Source organism: Culex pipiens, chromosome 1 (genome assembly GCF_016801865.2).
Source record: "Culex pipiens pallens isolate TS chromosome 1, TS_CPP_V2, whole genome shotgun sequence".
Classification (NCBI taxonomy): Eukaryota; Metazoa; Arthropoda; class Insecta; order Diptera; family Culicidae; genus Culex; species Culex pipiens.
Genome location: NC_068937.1, coordinates 7104254 through 7127349, shown reverse-complemented (window position 1 = coordinate 7127349; position 23096 = coordinate 7104254). Strand labels below are relative to the sequence as shown.

General features: G+C 34.9%; 1 protein-coding gene and 3 long non-coding RNA genes across 4 annotated transcripts in view; 1 reads left to right on the top strand and 3 right to left on the bottom strand.

The window, feature by feature from the left end:
* Positions 1–23096, top strand: part of LOC120429961 (partitioning defective 3 homolog) — a 147270-nt gene that overhangs the window by 53492 nt on the left and 70682 nt on the right. The gene's annotated exons all lie outside the window — the stretch shown is intronic.
* On the bottom strand, positions 10043–10773 carry LOC120429971 (uncharacterized). The gene is made up of 2 exons (XR_005607520.2): positions 10145–10773; positions 10043–10087 (listed from the first exon to the last, which is right to left on the bottom strand). It is a non-coding gene; the product is annotated as an uncharacterized LOC120429971 (long non-coding RNA).
* LOC120429968 (uncharacterized) lies at positions 14348–14740 on the bottom strand. The gene is made up of 2 exons (XR_005607518.2): positions 14507–14740; positions 14348–14451 (listed from the first exon to the last, which is right to left on the bottom strand). It is a non-coding gene; the product is annotated as an uncharacterized LOC120429968 (long non-coding RNA).
* On the bottom strand, positions 18221–18660 carry LOC120429959 (uncharacterized). The gene is made up of 3 exons (XR_005607514.2): positions 18511–18660; positions 18427–18451; positions 18221–18353 (listed from the first exon to the last, which is right to left on the bottom strand). It is a non-coding gene; the product is annotated as an uncharacterized LOC120429959 (long non-coding RNA).

Here is a 23096-nt window from a genome sequence, read left to right as displayed (position 1 = left end):
AATAAATAAATAAAGTATTTCTCAGAGTGCCTCTCAAAAAAAACAAAGAAAAAATCACCAAGTGTATCTCGTAATCAGTGCGGTGAATCCGTTCTTCCCAAAAACCTTTCGCGTTCTTTCCCTGCACCCCTGAAAGCCCAGTAGCCTAAGCATTTCTTCTTCGCGCTAAAGGCGATTCACTTTTAATGTCTCCACCCCAAAATCCGGATTCTGGGTTTCGTGCGGGCACGCGGTCATGTTTTATCTTTTTTTTGCTGCTTCATTCTTTCTTGAAAGAAGAGTTATGAGTTTTGGCCGCTGGCGGTCGCTGCGCAGGTCGTCCAAGTTCACGTACAAAACAAATGTCCGCGCACTAATGAATTGCACCGGCATCGGGGGGACATGACTTTAAAGATTCTGCGCGGAAACGAAGAAGCTGGTTAAGGCGCGTTTACAAAGTATTTTGTCCGGGAATTAAGAATTCCACGCGGGGTTCTCTCTTGGTGAAGACTTGCGAAGCAAGAAGGAACGAAACTGGATTTGGGCTCTGTGGCTTAATCTTAAGGGTGGAGGCACACATTCCACGATCGGCACGATCGTTTGAGGTGTGAGTCACTTCTCTCCAAGAAACGGTTGCGAATAACTGAGTGTGGTGGAGACATGCAAAGTTCGAGGTGACTCACGGTCGCGGAGGGGAACTTTCGGCTCCCGGTTCAGCGCCCCAAATTGATTTGAGCTGATCTTTGTTCGTCTAGAGTAGCTGAAATTAGTTACACACCCGGAGCAAGTCCGGGCTGCTCCGCGCCATCAATCACGCCGGGGAACAAAAGAGATCTCGACTAGTTGTACGGGTCGTAGAGCAGAACAGGTCCTCCGTATTTGGGCATGACGACGACGACGCGCGCGGACTCCATGTTTGAATCCTTTCCTTAGAATAGAGAGAACGCTGCGCGCGGCGGCCAAGTTCTGAGTTCTGGACGCGGCCATAAACAGTCAAAGCCGCGACGAGGAGTGTGTATTTCCCGTTTGACTGGTCAACTTTCGAGAACAACTCTCCACGCACGAATGTTTTTTTCTTGCTTAGACTTTGGAGAAGGAAAAGGGGGTTTTTGTTGGTGGTGGCGTGATAAAGTTGGGAGAAAATTCTAGTTTTGAGCTTGATGAGCTTGATCTGATCACCGGCGAGCGAGATAGAGTTGACAAATTTCAAAAGATTAAATTGTATTTTTATTCTTGTTTTGTGTGTTTATTGATTTCTAATCATTTCGTTATTTTCTTCTATTTTCAGGTGAGAAAATCTTTGTTATTTTATGTCTTCATGGATAGTAAGTAACCCTTTCAGGCCTAATGGTTGTTATTTATGAATATCTGTACCTAGGAAAAAATGTTGGAGTGGTAGTTGAAGGCCTTTTGGACAACCTAGAGCATCTTGAAAACCTGATATTTGGAAAATACAGAAAATGTTGAATAAATTTTAAGTTTCAAACGTATTTTTAGACATAACTTATTCGGAGCGTTTGGTACGGTATGTCCACGCATCCTTCCTCCCTGGTTGATTCTGTGAAATGTGCTCCGTTCGCAGAATCTGTCTTTGCGGTTAATGCAACGCAGTAGGCCTGGCCGCCATCTTTTGAGCTCCTTTGACCACTTTTGGGATGATCTGAGTCCTCCAAAGAATCCTGTAAAACTGATCTAGAAGTCTACCGCCGAAACAACACATTTTAACCAATTTTCCCAACATTCAAAATTCAAAGTTTCAGAAATTTAAAGCATATTTGAATTCTTTACAGTTTTTTTAAATGCTGAATTGAAAAATACAAATTTTTAATATTCAAAATGAAAAATAGAATTCCTTAAAAAAAAACCTTATTCATAATTTAACAAACCTAAAATTCAATATTCCAAAAATTCAGGAATTAAAAAAAATATTCAAAAATTTAAAACTTATGAAAGTAAAATTTTTTCCAAAATTTTTGGAGTATTGTTTTTAAAATTATGAATTTTAGATTTTTCTTAAGGATTTCTTTTTTTATTTTTTGAATGTTAAAAAAACTGTTTTTTTTAATTATGGATTAAAAAAAACTATAAAAATCAAAAATATTTTAAATTTCTGAAACATCAAATTTTGAATATTTAATTATTTATTTTTTGTTATTTGGTTGTTTTAAATTTAAAATTAAAAAAAGAATTAAAATGTAAAACAACCAAAGAACAAATAATAAAATAATAAATATTCAAAATTTGAAGTTTCAGAAATTTAAAATATTTTTGATTTTTATAGTTGTTTTAATCCATAATTAAAAAAAAACAGTTTTTTTTTAATTCAAAAATTAAAAAAAGAAATCCTTACGAAAAATCTTAAATTAATTATTTTAATAACCTAAAATTCAATACTCCAAAAATTTTGGAAAAAAATTACAAAAAAAAATCAAATTTGAAGCAGCCAAAGAACAAAAAAAATTATTAAATATTCAAAATTCGAAGTTTCAGAAATGTAAAATATTTTTTGTTTTTATACTTTTTTTTAATCCAGAATTAAAAAACAACTGATTTTTTTATATTCAGAAATTAAAAAAAAAAGAAATGCTTATGAAAAATCTCAAGTTTTCAAAATCCTAAAATTCAATACTCTAGAAATTTTGGAGTAAATTTTTTTGAGAATTAATTCAAGAATTTAAAACAATTAAAAAAAAATCAAATTTAAAACAACCAAAGAGCAAAAAATAAATTATTTAATACTTAAACTCTGATACAGTCGATTATCCGAAGGCCTTGGCAAAATTTCCCTTCGGAAAATCGAATCACGAAAAATAATTTGGTTTCGTTGTCTTATTTTTGATTGTTGGGTTTTAGTATGACCCCTAAACTACTTTAAAGTGATTTAGAACTCTCAAAACTAATATGGCAGCAATGAAATATTGAAAAATGCAATTTTAAATTGTATAGGCAATCAACTTTTCAAATTTGACTAACATGGAGCCGCAGAACATAAGTTTGCTGTTAAAAGCAAGAAAATAAAAAATACGAAAAAATAAATTTATAAGTTCGAGGTTTCAAAAATTTAAAACACTTGAGATTTTTTTAGTTTTTTTTAAATCTAGATTTAAAAAATACAGTTTTTTAATATTCAAAAATAAAAAAAGAAATTCTTCAAAAAATCTTAAAGTTATAATTTAAAAAATATTAAATTCAATGCTCCAAAAATCTGGGTATCACAAAAATGAAAATAAATGAATTCAAGAATTTTTTTTTTTTGTATTTTTTTAGGACGAATTCAAGAATTTAAAACCTATAAAAGTCAAAATTTACTATTCAAAACATCTAAAATTTAAGACAACCAAAGAACAAAAAATAAATTATTGAATACTCAAATTCTGATACATATGGGTCATTCCAGGTCAACTGAGTACACTTTTGGACTAGACCTTTACCGATTTGGACCACACTAGGAGGGAACCTTCATCTATTGATAGTTAACAGAAATCCCAAGTTTGGTGCTGACCATCCCTCTATTTTTGGCATCGCCCTGTTTTTTGACGATTTTCTATAAAACATTTTTTTTTCTTTTAATCATAACTTTGTAACTATTTTAGCAAAAGACTTTTTACAGGTTGCATTTTATAGAAAATTGTCCAAGGAATTAAATAAAAATAAAATTTTAACCCTTAAATGCGCACTAATAATATATGTTAACGTTTTAGGTATTAAAATTCAGTTTTGGCCAACTCCTTATATTTTTATTTGTTTTGTTTTATCACCATCGTGTTCCCCGGACAATTTTACATAATAATCAATGTAGACCTCAAACTAAAATGAACTATTGGCAAAATACAGTGATTTTACTGAAAAAAGTTTGATTTTACGGAAGTACATGGTGTACTTTTCAACAAAAAGGGATGAATCCCGCATAGTTCGGTTTTCATATGTGAGAAACTTATTTCGGATTTGAATTCATAGGACAGAGTGCAGCGCAAAATCAAACTTTTTTCAGTAAAATCGCTGTATCTCGCCCATAGTTCATTTTAGTTTGAGGTCTACATTGATTGTTATGTAAAATTGTCCGGGGAACACGATGGTGATGAAACAAAACAAATAAAAATATAAGGAGTTGGTCATAACTGAATTTTAATACTCAAAACGTTAAAATATAATATAAGTGGGCATTTAAAGGTTAAAATTTTATTTTTATCTAATTCCTTGGACAGTTTTCTATTAAAATGCAACCTGAAGAAAGTCTTTTGCTCAAACAGTTGCAAAGTTATGATTAAAAGAAAAAAAAGTTTTTTTAGAAAATCGTCAAAAAAGAGCAATCAAAACCCAAACTTGGGATTTATTTTAACTATCAATAGATGAACGTTCCCTCCAAGTTTGGTCCAAATCGGTGAAGGTCGAGTCCAAAAGTGTACTCAGTTGACCTGGAATGACCCATATTCTTAAATTCTTAAATACAAATTCTTTTTTATGTGTATTTAATTTTTATGTCAATGTTCTCTGGAACCTTTGGAGGACCATGAGTTTTCAAAAATAAAATGTATTTATTTTGCCGGTTTTGAGTTATTAATGGCAACATTGAACTGCTGATATCAAATTTATTGCTTAACACAGTTCCGAGAAATCAGACCTGAAAGAGTTCACCTTTTTCTAAAAAAGGTGTCGAAATCGGGAATCGACCCCGAGACCTTGGCATATCGAAATTGCGTCTTTACAGTTTTGGCCACCACGGCTTAATAAAAAAATGATAGTCATTCGCTAATATGATGAACTTGCCTTTAATGAACGAATGAACACAACTCCGCGTTGGTGTTCGTTTGAGAGAATTATTCTCTCGCAATGAGTAATTTGATGATGAATCAGTTTTATGAGGTATTAAATTAATACACAATAGAACTAAGTAGTTTGTTTTCATTACACTGAAATTATTTATAATGAAAGGCGCAAACTTCCAAATTTTTCTGCAAGATTCCTCCACATCGCTTCCAGAAGCTGCCACATTCCACCAGCCATCCTAAACACTCCCAAAATCTTGATTACGTCAGCCTTTTCGGGACTGCTCACCGTGCTTCTTCTTCTTCCCTTTTCTGATCCGCGTTCAAATCTTCCAACCTGAACGCCAGCACAAGATACCAACCCTCTGATTACCGCTATAGAGAGAGTCCGTCGTTGGATGTTCTGTGAAATTGTGTGTCTAGAAAAGGAACAAAATGGGACGCTTCTTCTTCTTCTTCTCCCCTAGAAGAGCGCGACATCCTTTGAAGAAGAAAAGCAAAAAAATAAAACGGCTTGACGACGCCGAGAGACAGTGCGTTCTTAACCTCAAACGAGTGCTTTTCAAGCATTTTTGTTCTCTTTTTTCTTCCTCCAAAGTTCTTGTGGCATTCGCGCTCGATTCGCGGTGTTCGATCTGGAAAATACCTTCGAACCAAGTCTTCGTCGTAGTTGGCGTGGTTGCAGCAGCGCGCGCTGTATACAAAACACAGAAAACACGCTGAGAGAGAACGAGAAGGAATGAGGAGAGGAGAGGGGAGAGGGAGAGTGCGGAGAGAGAAGAACCTAGCACGAGCAAAACTGGTTTGACAGGTTTTGGGATGTGGCTCTCGCGTGAGCGCACGCGCAGTATCAAACGAACGTTTGTCGGACTCGCTCTCGCGAGAGAGCGGCTGCCATTATGGCAAGTGGATTCGACCTGTCAGGTCGAATTGAGCGCTGCGCGCGCTCTCTCTCAATCTGGTGGTCGGTTGCGGAACTACTCGCTATAAAAAGCTTAGTTTGCTATAATAAGCTTTCTTTCAGCCGATTTTCGACCAATGTTGCTATAAAAAGCTCGCGTATTCTCCAGTGAACTATGAAGCGTAACCCACCTGCTATCGTGGCGGTTGCGGCCACCGCTGAGAGGCGAGTAGTGACCCACATTTCGCGTGGTCACGGCCCTGGTCCAGGGGAGATCATCCGCGTCGCGCGTCGTCTTTTGTTGTTGTGATAAAATATGTTTCGCGGCTTTTCTAGTTCATATTTTCACTTTTTCGCTCGCTCTCTGTGTTGGATGGGATTTATTGTTCCTCACTTGCCGTTCATCATCGTCGGTTCCTGCGGTTCAACAACGGCAGCGCTGCGAGTTGTTTTTCATTAGTTTGACGAAGAGGGTCGTTTCGGAGGGCCTTTTATGGCACCCTCAATTCGTCCGGCACAGGCACCTGATTTTTTTTTTTGTGTAATTTATTTTCGATCCAGTTTTGATTGCCCTTTGTTTTTTTCTCGGTTTTTGTTGCTGAAGCTTTCCAAAGTTGATGATTGAATGGCTAGTAAGGGCTCTTAACTTTAGTGATGGGTTCTCTTATGAAAGCTTGAATGTCAATGTTACGTGAAGTGGCTTTTGTTGGGGCCCTTTGAGGTAACAAAACTCACCGTTTGATGCGTTTGTTAAAAGTTGTATAATTCAATTGCTCATATATTTTATTTTTTAACATATTTTGATTTTTTAGTTAGTTCGAAATTTATCCCAAATCACAGCCGTTGCAAGTCGGTGTTGCTCCCTCTTCAAGGCTTCTTTTTCCCCATCCTTCCATTGGACCTTCGGCAATGGTGCTTTCCATATCCGTACGTTCATCGAGACTTCGTTTTTCCAAATCCATGGGATGTTCCAGGGTCGTTTCGAAAGCAGCCACCAGGGCTGCCATCAGGACGACAACGAATGCTACCAGCAGAGTGAACTTCATTTTCGGATCTCAACTTGAGTTGTGACTTGATTACTCGATCGAAAATTATTATATTTATAGGTTAGGAATAGATTCCGAGAAATCCGTTGGAAATTGTTGGAACAAATCAATTTTAAACGTTTTCTTTGAGAAATCGATTTGGCTTCGGTATATGCTACGTTACTTATTCCACCTTTTTTCAACATTCTACAACCCAGCTTAAATCATAAAGTTCGTCATAATCCATTTTCAACCATTGTTTTTTGTAAAAGCATTGGAAAGAAGTACTTCTGTTTTATGGCAATTCCATTCCGGAAAAAAGCGTCTTTTCTGTCATTCTATAGCAAAATTGCCTTTTTATTGTCACCCTAAAAAAGTGCTCATTTGGGTGCGGAAAAGTTAGTGTTTTTAGCACTTGATTACACAGCAAAAAATGCGATGGTAAAATCGCATGCAAAAGCATGCACATCACCTTCGTCAAAAAAGACACTTAATATTACACACTGCATGTACATTTTTTGTAAACACAAAAAAAAAGTTGCAACCGATGGGATTCAAACCCAGCACCATCAGTAAGGACTGGCGCCTTAGCCCGCTCGGCCATCTGACCGATGAAGGGAGGAAAAGATAAACGCATTTATAAGCTTATATAAGCTTGATTTAAATTTGCTCAAATTTTTTTTTTCGAAGGAATCAACATTTTTACAATTGTTTTACTTTTTAACATTGAAAATAGGACAAATGGTTTTCTTTTTTTCGCTGTATTTTAGCAACTAGAGGACCACTTTTCAATGTCCCTAGAGGCAATTTTATTGGAAGTTTTCTCAACTTTTCGAAAAAAAAAAATATTTTTTTAAATGAACAATAATGGACTGCCGCTCTAATCTAGTCCGTCCCATATGTATTTTTGTCAAAAATGAGATTTACTTAACAAATGTTTTAAATTTACATGTACTTTTAGCCTATTGAATAAAAAAGTAGTGTTTGTTTTAAAAAATCCAAAATAAATATGACTTTCGTGCTGTCTCATATGCAAAATAAAGGCAAGTCAGTTCCTCATTTAGAAATGTCTCGCAAATCGTTTAAATGGATACGAAATTTTTGAAATCAACAGAATATATCTTTAAGAGTACATTTAACTTGAAAATATTGTTCATTTCAGGTGAAATATTTGAAAATTCGAAAAAAAAAAAATACTCCAAACATTTAGTGACTTTTTTCTTTTGAAATATAAAACCACGGTAAGAAAAAATAAAATACATACCGTTATGGCTAATATCTAAACCATAAAATCAGTTATATTTCTTGAATGAATAAGCTTGATCGGCGAGAGACTCGTATGTGGAGCGTAGTTTTTTTTTTAAATTAGGCAAGGGCTTAGCAGTTGAGATTTCTATTTGCCTCTGTAATATATTAACAGTTTCCGGTGCCGCTGCAGATCATATTTTCATATCCAGAAACTGTACAAAATAAATTATTTAAATAAATAAATCTGAAATAAACATTTTTTTTTTATTATTTGGTTACAATTATTGACTTAGAAAACTACCAAATCAAAACTGGAAATGACAGTTGAAACAGGTTGAACCTGGGTTGTAAATGTTCAAGCCTACCATGATATCATAACTGACTTTCCTTTATTTATGGACGAATAAAGTCAAGTTGGTCTCTTGCTGGAAATTTCTCAAATTTACCTCAAAATTGTTATTTTTTTTTATCAAATTTATGGTAGTGGTGTTTTCAAGACTGATGTTGAAATAACTGTATAAATAATTATATAGAAATAATAAGTTTAGAATGGTAAAAATGGTGACACTTTTTTTGGGCTTCTCACAGCGTTATCTCAGCACTCACTTTTTACATATGGGACGGTCTAGATTAGAGCGGCAGTAGGACACTATTTAAAAAAAATGGAAAAAATTAAAAAATACGGATTCTGGAAAATTGAAGTTACAAAATATATTTAATTAAAAAATCGGGAAAAAAAGTTCGTGTACCATTTTTTTTTCTATCAAAATCCTAAGGCCGTTGCAAAAAATTTTCAAAGTTTATTGTCCCAAAAAATCGGAAAAAAAAATTTCTCAAAAAACTTCAAAAAAAATTAATGAAAATAAAAGTCAAATCAACTGCAACAATCTAAAACGCATTTTGCTGAATTGATAATCATATTCATGCTAAATATGATTATTATTGGGCTCGTTTAAAAATATTTTGTATATTTATAAAATTCCAATGTACAACAACGCAAAAACTTTTTTTTCTCAAAAAAAATATCGTATTTTTTTTGATATTCTGGAAACTAATGATTGCAAAACAATTCAATATGTGTCTAATGCATTTTAAATCACTTTTTCATTAAAATGTTGAAACCATAGCTCGTAATTTTAATTATTATAGTTAAGTTACCCCCCTCTCGACTTCAGCCAGAGTTGAGGGAAATAAATTTAAAGAATATTTGCAACAGCCTAACTTGGCGGCAAAAATGTTGCCCAAAAGCTCAAAAGTTGCAGTTTTTTGTCGTCCCCTATCCCCTAAAAGTTATAAAAGTAATTTATAAACGGATTCTAGGAAATTTAATTTTGTAAGATTTTCAGAAATATGTAAAACACTTTTCTATAGCTCAAAAGTTGCGGTTTTTTGTTCTGTATTGCAAAAATTCAGAAATTTTTAAATATGGATTTTAGAAAATTAAAATTTTGTAAAAAAGTGAATAAAAGTCGGTAAACAAATTTCCGTGAACATTTTTTTTCAAAATCGTAACATGGTGGCAAATTTTTTGTGCATTCTTGGCTCAAATCTCAAATTAAAAAAATCAGAAATTAGGACTTTAGGAAATTAAAATTTTGTGAAAAAGTTAGATAAAAAAATCGGCAAATACAAATTTCCGTGTACAAATTTTGATTTAAACAATTTGATTTGAACAAAAAAAAAGTTGTCGCGAAAAATGCAAAAATGTGTTCAAGTATACAGAAAAAATAGTTGAATAGATAAAACACACTGATAATTTTGGCTAGAGCCGTTCTCGAGCCAAAACTCTCAGTGGGAAACGCTGACGTGATTCTCAGGTTCACGATTTTTGGATACTCATCAAGAATTTCTAAGTGCTCCAGCTGAAGTGAAAATATAGTTAAGAAGAAAATGTTGTGTACACTTCATAAAGTATTTCTACTCAATTTCAAGTGAAATTGATCGCGAGAAAAAAAAATAAGACAGCAAAATACATTATTTTTTTGTGATTCGATTATTCGAATTGACTTGTGTCCGCTGTGTAAACTTGAGGATTTTCGGAGAAAAGGGTTCGTAGATTAGATTTTTTTTGGGACTAACTTTTATATTTTATTCAAGCTTTCATAAGTTGGTTTACTTTCAGCGACATAATCCGATCCATTTTCCGTTGACAAACGAGCAACGTTTCACTGTTAAGACATAATGGTCAGTTTTTTTTTTAAATCAATATAATAACCTTAACTTACTAGGTTTCGGTACGGGATACTGCTTCTGATCATAGTTCCATCTATTCGCAGGTTTAGTCATTGGATCATATGCAATGACGCCCCCGATTGCCAGCACAATTGTTACCAAGAAAATTAGGAATAAATTCTTCATTTTTTCTTTTCGTATTTTTCACTTCTTTGTACTACCCAAGTTGTGGAGTCTGTATCTGACATCCGAGTGGCAAGCTTTTTAAACGTCGTACAGGTGCTATTTTTTCTGAACGAAACTAATCGATCGAATTGAATCGACAACAAAACATAAAGTTATCTACAAAAACAGTTAAGTTGTTTACGTTTGATAACAGTTCTGGAATTCAAGGGCATCATCCCGAAAAAAAAACTTCTAGGATTGATAAAAAATCAGGCTACTGTCCAAGAGATGGCGCTAAAGCTGGTAAGGGGATCGCCCATACAAAAATGTAATTTTGCTACTCACCGACAGATGGTGCTAAAAAAAAAGAATCATTCAAAACATTTGTTTCATTGATTATCAAACTCAAAAGTTCGAAGCCTTCGGATCATCGAGTGTTGACTGTATATCTCTAGAGGTTTTTTTTATAAATTAGATGATTTTTATTTGATGATTTTTTGATTAAAAAAAAAACATTTTCAACCGTTTTTTTTTATCAAGAAAAGTGAGTTTAAAAAATAAACATAAATTGTTTAGTTCTAAACTACATAAAAAATACTAAATAAATGGTTTGTTTACGTCCAGAAAATAAAAAAGGGTGTTTTCTGATAAATCACGTATCTGGCAACACCGTCAAGAGATATCGTGATTTAAGTGAAATGCAAAGAATATTGAAAAATCTGCATAACTAGTTTAAACCAAGTGCAAAAATCTAGACCAACAGACCATTCTGATTGACCATTTCGCAGAAATGCGATCATCTTTCCGGTCAACGAAATTTGCCCTCAATTCCTTCTCCCCCTTAATAAATCAAGCCAAGGTAAAACTGCACCCACGTTGTAAAATTCTTCACCACCCATTAACATCATTCTGTTCGTTTTTTGTTTCTTCTGATAAAGTTGCAAGATAAGTTTGTTCCGTTTTTGGGTCAGGGTAAAAATGAGCAAAAAATGCTTCCTCAAAACAAAACAGACCATAAAAAATGAGCACTTCTTCACTTCCAACTCCGGTTCATACCAGAGCATGACCCTGAAGGCTTGTCCGCTGCTGCGCTGGTCACCGTCGAACGGTCTACCCCCCTCCGATGGTTCCGGAAGTGGTGCGGTTTGCTTTCCGGAAGCAACGCTCGGATGACTCAATTCGATTCGGTTTGTTTGGTTAATATTTTGTTCCGTTTTTTTCTGTTTTGCTACAGTGAGAACAAACAAAGTATGAATTCGTGAGAAGGGGGGAAAATGTTGAAATTTTTCGATGATGATGTTTAATTACACATCAAGAGAAGAGGGTAGTGATTTTTGACCATTTTGACGACGACTTGATCATCTCGACGGTGATGACCCTAATCGATGCTGGCTGTCGAAGTCGAAAAGGTCGAAAATAATTATACAATTTGCGCTTGCGATCAACATATGGTCGTGGGAATCGACAATAATTTTTGTTTTCACCTCCAAAACGATTATCAACCATCGTGTAACGAGCATTCAAGTATTTTCCCTTTTCCTGTCTACAGGAAGTCTCCTCTTTATCTGAGTGAAACCTTGGGACTATCGCCGCTATCTTTTTCTTCGGGCTGACATGGCCCAAATTCCGCACCGATGACACGACAATGGATTTAAAACCGAGCCCTCGAGGAACACCTACAACAATGTTTGTGGTATCTTTTAGGGAGCGTTCTATCTGCGATTTTTTATCGCTTGTTTATGCAGTGTTGTGAAAATAACACGATTTCCATATCTCAAAAAAAATTACGTATTTTTGATGTAATTTTACCTCAATTTCTATGGAAATGTAAAATTACATGTAAAATGATGTAATTTTACATTTTTTCCAACAAAATTACATCGAAAAATTTAAAATTTCCCAACACTGCCCAAACTGCAATCCCTCCCTCATTTTCCCTCGAATACCCTGAAAACAAATATTTAGCGATTCACGTAGATCAGATTACCACCTCCATCGTCTCGTGAGTTCTACACCACTTGGCCGGTTATCTGAGGTTTTTAAAAACGCATTTCTTCCCTCGCTCTAATGCAATGGTTTGGTTTAGTTTTGTTTCGTCCCTCGTCTCGTCTTCGAAACGGAGAACACTTGGATCGTTTGTGAAGCACTTTTTTTGCCCCTCACGAGCGATTAATCGCTGCTGCTTTTTTTGCTCGCCTTAATGGCGGCTCCAGCCTTATCGAACGAATGTGATCTTACTCTAGTTGCTTTTAGTCTAGCGAAGCTGGGTCTGTCGAGGGTACTGCTTCGTTAAACTTATCTACTATTTTCATGGTTTTTTAAAGAGACTTTTAGTTTTAGTTCATGGAAAATAAATGAAATTTTGTCTTAGTCACAAAACAAAAAAGCATATTTCATAATTTTTATGTAATTTTGCCTAACGTAGTATGTAAAAAACAGAATTACATCAAAAAGATGCTCTGTCCAAAAGCCAGACGTCTATTTGTTGTAATTAATTATTTTACACATTCATTTATGTAAAATTACATAATATAGATGTAAATTTACACATCCCAATGTTCAACTCACATATTTATACATTTTTGCTGTGTAGTAAAAATATCATGGTAATGTAAAATCTAGAAATGTCGAGTTATGCAAGCAAAATGTGTAAATTTACATGATTTTCTCTGTAATTGCCCTTTTTATAAATTTTGGTAAAAACGCACTGTAGAATTTTACGATTCCTTCTTATAAATCTGAAAGCAAAGACATTTTTTCAAATCCTCCGAGGACTATTCACGTAAAAACCGTATAAAACCCGCTTCTCACCGAACACCGGAGGGTAATCGAGAACCTGCTGACCAGCTATGTTTTTGTAGAGAAGATATCTGTCAAATTTCTAACCCGGCTCTTCGCGCCAAGTGCCTAACCGATGTCTGTGCGATGCGATGCGTAATCCGATCCGCCGGATCTTGCCTCATTTGTGTGTCTGGATTAGGTTGCTCCAGTTTGGGGAAATTTGATACTTTAGTTGAAAGAACATCAACAAATTTCGGCTGTTTTGACCAAACTTGTCAAATTTTGACAAATTTCAGTCCTTTTTTGAAATCATTTTTTTCTGGATTAACCTAAAGTATAATCGTTTTTTTTCGTGTCCCACCATAAAGGGGGTGATATTTTAATTGAATTAGAAACGACGCTATCGATACCCCCCTTAATGTCTGAAACCTGAATCGAGTGTTTTGTTTGGCGGGTCACGTCGCGCGAGAACCGTGTGTGCAACTCGGATATCAACTGGCGCAATCTATATTGGGCGACTCGAGCGTGCCCATTTCGATTAGCGAGCCTAGTGCTAATTGAATTCTGGGTCGGTTTCGGCGCGGATTGTGAATCATTTTTAGGTTAGACAATGACATTTAGTGTAGCGTAGTCCTACGTTAAAATTTTTCATTGCAAAGTTTTGTTTTGTAAACATACTTGTTCGAAGAATCTTCCAGAAGTAAACTTTCTTCTCCAAAGAACAACAAAATTCCCGAGAATTGAGAAGCACCATCTGTCGGTGAATAGCAAAATCACATTTTTGTATGGGCGATCTCCTCACCAGCATTAGCGCCATCTTTTGAACAGTAGCCAATCGAAGAAGCTTCCTAGTGCTTTTGCTCGGTCAAGAAGTTTTTTCTGCGGTTTTTCAAAGCTTTTCAAACGATTTTCTCAACATAATGTATCAAAATTTGTTTTAATTATTTTAAAAGCCAGGCTTTTCAAAACTTTAGTTTCGAACCTTCAAATGCCTACATCTATAAAAACTAAATAAAAAAACCCTCTTCAAAGCTCTTAAAGCTCGCGTGACGCGAAGCGAGGTGATGGAACTTTGAGCTGGGCAATTTTCCGTAAGTGCTCAATTAATAGGCTAAACACTTTGCGCTCGTCGCGCCCGTCGTCGTTTTCCGTTCCTGCAGAAAAGACGGCTCCTAAAACTTGCACTAAACTTTACGGTTGGGCGAGCAGCGGTTAAAAAACTCCAAAACACGACTTGTGTCCGCTGTGTAAACTTGAGGATTTTCGGAGAAAGGGGGACGTTCGTAGATTCGATGTTTTTTGGGACAAACTTATTGGAAAAATGCTTTTATATTTTATTCAAGCTTTCATAAGTTGGTTTCCTTTCAGCGACATAATCCGATCCATTTTCCGTTGACAAACGAGCAACGTTTCACTGTCAAGACATAAAAGTTAGTTTTTTTTAAATCAATATAATAACCTTAACTTACTAGGTTTCGGTACGGGATACTGCTTCTGATCATAGTTCCATCTATTCGCAGGTTTAGTCATTGGATCATATGCAATGACGCCCCCGATTGCCAGCACAATTGTTACCAAGAAAATTAGGAATAAATTCTTCATTTTTTCTTTTCGTATTTTTCACTTCTCTGTACTACCCAAGTTGTGGAATCTGTATCTGACATCCGAGTGGCAAGCTTTTTATACGTCGTACAGGTGCTATTTTTTCTTAACGTAACTAATCGATCGAATTGAATCGACAACAAAATATAATGTTATTTACAAAAACAGTTAAGTTGTTTACGTTTGATAACAGTTCTGGAATTCAAGGGCATCAATCCGAAAAAAACTTCTAATATTGAAAAAAAATCAGGCTACTGTCCAAGAGATGGCGCTAAAGCTGGTAAGGAGATCGCCCATACAAAAATGTAATTTTGCCACTCACCGACAGATGGTGCTAAAAAAAGAATCACTCAAAACATTTGTTTCATTGATTTTCCAACTCAAAAGCTACGTAATCTACGTACCACTCCCCTTCTTTAAAGAGCCGCGGTTAAGCCGTCAGTTTTCGGACGGCCGCACACAATGGAAGGTCAGAGGCCTCGTAATCGTCACCGTCGGGGTGCCGAAAATGGCCACGGTTTAAGGCTTCCTTTTGATTTGTCGTTTTTTTTTACTACACCTCATGAAAATTTGTTTGTCAATGGTTTTAAAAAAAAGTGCAATAAAAATAGAAAAATAACCTGCCGTGAAAAAAAGGGCTTTTCTAAAGTTAAAAGAGTGCATTCAAGGGAGACTCATTTACGAAATGTTTTAGCGTTGTTTGAGGGGTCCTACAGCGAAACAAATAAACCGTGAAGTTGCGGTCTCCAAAGCTGCTGAAATTAATCGGCTTTTGGATCGAACTGCTGCCGTTGAGAGGTTGTGCAACGTGACTTGGGCGGTGACTAGCGAATTGGTTTTCGTGAATTTTGTTGGGGGAAAAATGAATTGCAATCATGTCTGAATGATTGCCTTTTTAATTGTTTTGCTGCCGATAGAGACCCTAAAAAAACATGTATGAAGTCCAACAGAGACAGATATTGCAAATTTGGCATCTACACAGCTAAAAAAGTAGTAATACAGCTTCGTGTTAAAGGCCTGGGTGTAAAAAAAATATTGCATTATTTTATGCAATTTTATGTGATTTTAAACCCTGAAATATGTAGCCCATCAATATGGGAAACCTACTTGACCGAAATGTCAAGCTCATATATGCGTTTATCCTTACAGCTATTCATCGGTCTGATGGCCGAGTGGGCTAAGGCGCCAGTCCTTACTTTTGGTGCTGGGTTTGAATCCCCAAGTAACATTTTTTTCCAGGAGTTCTACAAGAGCTCTTCAAGATAGCTACAGCATAGCAGTTTGGACCGCGGTAGGATAAAATTCTCTTCAAAACTTCTTCAGGAGTTTGGAAGAGTACTTGTAGAGAGTTTTATCCTACCGCGGTCCAAACTGCTATGCTGTAGCTATCTTGAAGAGCTCTTGTAGAACTCCTGGAAAAAAATGTTACTTGGGTCCCGTCGGTTGCAACTTTTTTTTTGTGTTTGCAAAAATTGTACATGAAGTGTGTAATATTAAGTGTTTATTTTGACGAAGGTGATGGGCATGCTTTTGCATGCGATTTTACCATCGGATTTTTTTTTTGCTGTGTTGGAGTAATTAGAACCAATTTTGAGTCAGATTTTATGTGTTAGATTGCTTACAGAAATGTGTTAATTTACTTATTTTTTGTGTTAATAAATTTTTGCTTCATAAATTGAGGTAAAATTACATCAAACAATATGTAATTTTTAATATTTTAAACAGTATTTTTTTCTTAACATTTTGGTAGGTTGAAAATGTGATGGTTGAATAATATCTCTTTTTGGATGTAATTTAACCAAAATTTTTGTGACCAAAGTTTTCGATGTAATATTACACATAAGTTGTTCTGACACACAATTTGTCCGTATTCCCAGGTGTAATATTAACAAGATTTTTGAATTGTAGGAGCTCTAAAAGCTCACTTTCTTGAGTTATTAAATTTGAGTTGATGTATTTTTTTATTTTGTAAAATTGAATGAAATTATTTTAGTACATCGAACATTTTTATTTTTATTTTTTCTCTCGTTAAACTCTCCAACTCCTATTTAGGAATCGTTTCTCCCGGTTTGGTTGGCTTATGACAGCACGGGTTCCAGGGAGGGCATGGCACTGGTTCCTGTCTTCGCTTCAAAATTGCATCCTGGTGTCCTTTATTTGTTAAAAATATTGTAAAAATTATTTAGATTTTTGTTTAACTTTAAAATTACCTGAGCTTCCAAAGACCGTTGCCATAACTGAAAGCAAAATAGTCAAAATTGGCAGCAGTAAAAGCTTCATTCTGTGTTTAGTTTATGCACTCTTAAATGGAAATGACTACAGTCAACCAAATTTTGAGCTTTTTATAAAATTTGTAGTATTACGTTTTTTTTTTTGTTTTTGTTCAAAATAGACGTTGTTGTCGCTAGACTTAAGTTTGAATCGAATTGATTATGTTTTCACGCTTTTCGAGTTCAGCTTTAATCAAAATGTTTATCATATTACCTGTAATTTAGAGATGTTAAACGTTTTTTTTGTTTCAGAATTGGTTTTTCGAAATATTTCAGTCAACTGATTGTAGATGACTTGGCTCAACCGTTACGATTTCATTATTTTTAGTGCCACAATTTCACTGGTTAATTTATCAGCCTCACTGAAAAAGTTACATTACACCGGATAAGTGGTAAATTTACATATTCTGAATGGTAAAATTACACACATTGTTTTTGTAATAATACCATGATTAATTTTTTCACTGTGCTGTAAGATTTATTTTGAAACAGATATTTAATCAAATCAATAAATTGTGTGTAAGGTTAGGAAGAATTTTCTTTGTTCTCATTTGGTTTTTGAACAGAATATTAAATCGTTAGCCACAATAATGTCCTAGCAGACACAAAAACGTCCAAGTGTCACCTATAATAATAATAAAAAAAGAATTAGCTTGTAAAACAATATTCAAAATGGCTTGAAACTTACTTCGCGTCATTCCTGTTGGAGTCTGAAACAAATAAATTCAACTACAACTGAATCAACATTCTAGTTTATTTTACTGCACCTCAATTTGATCCTTACAATTTGTTAGTTCAACAGTTGTGACAGCTGCTGCTAGCAGCAAAACTAACGAAGAGCTCATTTTTGTGTGAATTTCTGTTTCTCTCTAACCAGCTCATGCGGTAGGTGATAGCTTTTAAGTGAAATTTGCAAATCACTTCATCGAAACAAATTGATTATTCGATTTAAAGTAAGCATTTGTTCTATAATTTGTCAAAAAATATGTTTAATGTTTTCTGCAGAGAAAAAAAATACGAATGTTACATTATGAATGATGTAACATTTTTCCACGTCCTTAAACATTAAGATTTCAGTACGATTTGATGTAAGTTTACATGCATCATACGTAAAAATTCACAATTTCTCAGTCGAGTAAATCCACTCTTATTTCTGTGTACCCTTTGGTATAAAGGTGCTCCATGACAATACTTTTCATACGGGGGTCATTCATGAATTACTTGGATACCCTTTTTATTTCAAACATTTTTTTTTAACTTAGATTTTATCAAGTTTTATTTATTGATTGAAACATCTGTTATTTTTGGCATCTTTTTTTTCTATCAAAAAACATCATTTCATTTTAGATACAGTTTATCAGGTTTGTCAATACAATTTCAAAAAATTTAAGTTTAACTTATCTTCCACAAAGTCCGAGTAAACAAAGATAAAACCAGGTGTTAACTATAATTAACAAATATTAAGGTTATAGAATGATAGAAGATAATTTTAAGCTACAGATGACAGTCAAACTTACAAGTTTTGGTCATCCCTGTTGGGTCCTGAAATAAATTACAACAACTACAAACATATAATTCCAGTACATTTCACTGCTAAGTACCTGAACCTGATCCTCACTTCTGGTAAGTCCGATAACGAGGGCCATCGTTGTGACAGCGGCCAGCAGTATAACTAACGAGGGACTCATTTTTCTGTGTAAAATTGTGCTTGAGTTTCACTCAAACTAACTCGATTGGCACTGAGCAACAATCTATTTAAATGCTTGAGGGAACATCACTTTGGCTCTGCCTGAAACTAATGCATTTTTCAGGGTTTGAATATTATTCACCAAGTATTGGGTGAATTTGAGATATTTTTTTTTATTTTTTTATTTTTAAATTATTTACCCAGAAAAAAAAAGATTGTTAATGACAGATTTTGTTTCAAAGTCATTTTTACACATATTTCATGTAATATTACTCAAAAAAGAGGTAATACCAACCAAAATTTCAACCTTTTAAAATTCATTGTTTTCTGTTTTACTTTATTGTTTAATTTTATAAATTTTCAAGAATTTTTTTTTTTGGGCTGTAAAATTGCCGTTCACATTAAGGTCAAGGCTTCGAGTGACAGTACTGGGTGCCGTCCTCGGCGGTCCAACAGTTGGCATCCTCGGGAGCGGGTTCCGGACTCGTTCCCTCCGGCGGTTTCGTGTTGCAGTACAGGACGCCGTCCGAGTACCAGCAGTTGTCGCTTTCTAAAAAAAAGTTTAGATTGAAAATATGAAGGAATTTTTAATCCGATATTGATCAAATTTGAATTGATATCTTACGTCTTGTTGACCTTTCTAGGCGATTCTGAAAGTTAAGATCAGTTGTGAAAAGTAAAGAATTAAATTATACTAGAACTACCTCGTTGTTTGAACTGGCTCCACAACAAATTGCGAGTAGCACGATTACAAAAACTGTTGCTGACTTCATTCTATCAAGTCGTCAATCGGAATTGTTAAGACACAGTAGTAGTGGCTCAATTTATACTGCAAAATGAGTCAAAGTTTATTTTATGGAACTAATGGATTTGGTAGACTTTTTTTAATATTGATAATATTTTATCTTGATGTTGGTCCGAATTCAATAATTACTAAAATAAGTGGAAACTTTGAACAAAATCCCTTTTTATTTTTCAATTAAAATTTTTTGACTGAAACTCGCGAAACAAGGGCGTCTATGCTGCTCCTTTCTTCGCTCGTAATCGGAGCTTTGCTCGCGACGATTATGGCGAGAATCAAGGATAAAGATCAAGTGTCGGGGGTCTCTCATAACCAGCTCCCTTGTTGTACGTAAACCCCTGGAGGACGCTGGAGCGATCGTTTGTCGTTGCGACCCTTCATGTTCATTTCACCATTCTGCGGAAAAAAATAAAAAAATAAAATTTTATTGTTTTCAAGAAATGTGTGCCAATACCTCATTTAATGGATTTGCTTCGCAAGTTAGAACCGCCACCAAGGCGATGACCAAATACACCAACAAGTAGCACTTCATTTTGATAAGTGAAGTTATTCCAGGTACAAAGGTCTTTAAATAGTAGCTCGATTTGATATAGATATAATTTTATGTTTTGTTAGACATTTACAAAACAAATGGTTTGCTATAATTATAACCTTGCCCAAAAATCATAACAAAATCGAATCATTTGAAAACGCAAAGGCGTCAAAGTGCTCACGATGAAGTTCATTGGCTCACACTCAAGTAAAAAATAATATGGAAGAAACAAACCTAAATTGAGCTTGAACCACTACTAACCACTCGGCTCGGGTCCTAATCATAGTAATTGATTTTCTGTTGCCTTACTTTGGCACTCTCGGCTGCAGCAATAACTCGAGTACACACGAGTTTCTCCGCGGTCCAGAAATGATTGACTTTCGCCTCTTTTACGAGCTTTGCGCCAAAGCATTGGTGCGAAGCAGGAAAGGAGGCTGTATTTTTCGGGGCTGGCAAAAGTTACATGAAACACACGCAACGAAAATAACCACCGACAGCTGTAATTGGATTAGAGGGTGGGGAACACTGTGAGAAATTTTAAGGTGAAAATGTACATCTTTGATTGTAATTATACAGAAGTTGTGAGCAAAAATTTAAATTACACGTAAAACATGTAAAATTACATGTCACATTGTGTGTAAAATTCAACAGTGTAAAATTGTAAGTTAAAAATCTGCATAATTTATTGTAATTTTACAGAAGTTTTGAGCAAAGATTTAAATTACACGTGAAACATGTAAAATTACATGTTAATGAAAAATTCATCAGCGTTAAATTTATACAGTGTAAAATTTTAAGGTAAAAATATGTACATTTTATTGCAATTTGACAGAAGTATTGAGCAAAAAATTATATTAAATGTACAACATGTAAAATTACATGTCTTTAATGTAAAATTACAGCTTATATCTAACACAAAATCTCGAAAGTAATTTTCTTAAGTTTCATTTCATCAATTACAATGTGAACTTTGGTGTAATCGGAAAGAAACTAAAAAGTGTTTGTTTTCGTAATGCGCTACCGCTCCCCCCCTCCCTCACACATACACACACACTCACAAACAAAGGGTGGATATTTTTGCACGTTTGCGTCCAAAACTAATGGGGCGTTTTTTTTCCTCTTTACCTTTAGCAAAATTGCGTTTCGGAGAAGAAAGTTTGCCACCGGGAAAGTGGCGTGTGTGTGTGTTTTGTAGGGTGTATGCACATGAATGAAATAGTAGGGTTGATTACCTCTCTTTTTTCGAGGCTTGATGGAGGAGGAAAAAACTGCATCCCATGCAGTTGATTCGAAAGGGTTGTTTGCATATTGGTTTTCAGAGGAGGAGAAGCTTCTGGAAATTTGAATTGAAGGTAATTGAGGAGCCTAAACTTTTTTCCAACATTTTTATTTAAATTTTATATTGATGCTTGATGAAATAGAATAAAAATTGAAAATAATTCAAATGATTCAAAAACATGACAAAAATAAAATATAAAAAAAAAAATAAAAAAAAAAAATGTTTTACTAGTGACTCCAACATCACTCCTCGGTACTAAAATGACGCAACCTTTAAACGATTCAACTCTGCCCGAGAAGGAGAGACGCACTTCTCAGGCGCAACAACTATAAAAAAGTGCAACTCGCGCTCGTCGTCGTGCCGGTATAATCCAATCACGACAACCAACCCGGCCCTGTCCACTCTCTGACAGGGTAAACATTAAACATTTTAATCGAATCATCCGCCGTCCGCTCCGGCTTGACCCAGCCAAAGCAAACAAGACAGGTTCTTACACTGGGTTGCAAAAAAAAACACTTTTCTAATGGTCACTACACAATTTGCTCATATTCTGTTAGTTGGACGGTCTTGTGTTTTTACGAATTTTGAAAGTAGCTGTACATAGACGCCCTTGTTTGAATCTTTTTTTGTATTTCACTGCCTAGGCGTCCGTGTTTACATAAATTCAAATCAAAAAGAAGTTGTGATAATTTGAATTTGGAAAAAATGTTGTATACAGACGCCCTTGTTCGGATTCGCATTTTTAATCGCGTAGCATTGACGTTCTTGTTTATCTGAATTCATTCAAACAAAACGATTATTTGCACAGATCCATTGTTTGTTATAAACTAGGAATCAAGAAATAATGTCTAACATAGACGCCCTTGTTTGTTTTTTCTTCTCATTACACAATTCTGAACCAAAATTCTTCGTAACCAGTGTACGGTGCGTCAAACTTCAAACGACCTTCAAAGTATGTGTTCAAACACGCTTGTACAAACCCCGCGTCGTCGGGTCGTGTCGGTCACCGCAAATTGTGCAGTCCCCGTGCCGGTCAGAAACCTGTTCAAGGGGAGGAGGTGCCGGTGGTGGGTTCACCTTAAAATGGGGCATTAAAATTCTTTCAAACTGTTGTTGTTCGGGTTTGACAATCAAAGATCTGCGGCGCGCAAAAATTCACGTAACATGACACATGCCCCGGTCGTCGTCGTGATCGAATCAATGCTATTGATTGTGTTTTGGAGCGAGATGAGATGATGAATGGTTTGTTGTCGAGTTTTGGGCGAATCATCTCGAGAGCGTCTCGGAGGGCAGATTCCGCTTGACATGACTGAGTGGTGCACTTGAGATTTGGGAGGACCTTCAAGACGATTCGTAACAAAAAGACTAAGATTTCAGATGTTAATGTTCTTTCAAAACACGTATGTTTGAGAAATTTCAAGTGTAAAAATCTTATTAGTTTAAATTGCTATTGAAAATAAATCAAGCTTCACACTTTTACGTTCTGATTGATGTTAAAGCTATGTAAGTGTAAGCAGTAAAACTTTTACATAATCATTCAATTTTAGTTTTTAAGAAAAAACATTTCAGTTTATTAGCAATACAATGTTTGCACGATTGCTTTGTTTATCACAAATTACCAATCAATAAGCAATTTCCAACATAGACGCCCTTGTTTGTATTTAATTTACTTCGATTTCATTAAGGTTTCAGGTTAAGTTTTTTTTTCAATTCACAAATTGTTTGTCAGTTTGTCGTTTGCTGGTTAGATCATGTGAAAAATATGTATAATTATTAAATTTATTTAATTTTTAGATGTAATTTGACATCTATTTTCTGTTAAATCCGTAATCTGAACTCTATCCTTCTTATTTTTGTAAGATTTTCAAGAGTTGTCATTATTTGTTT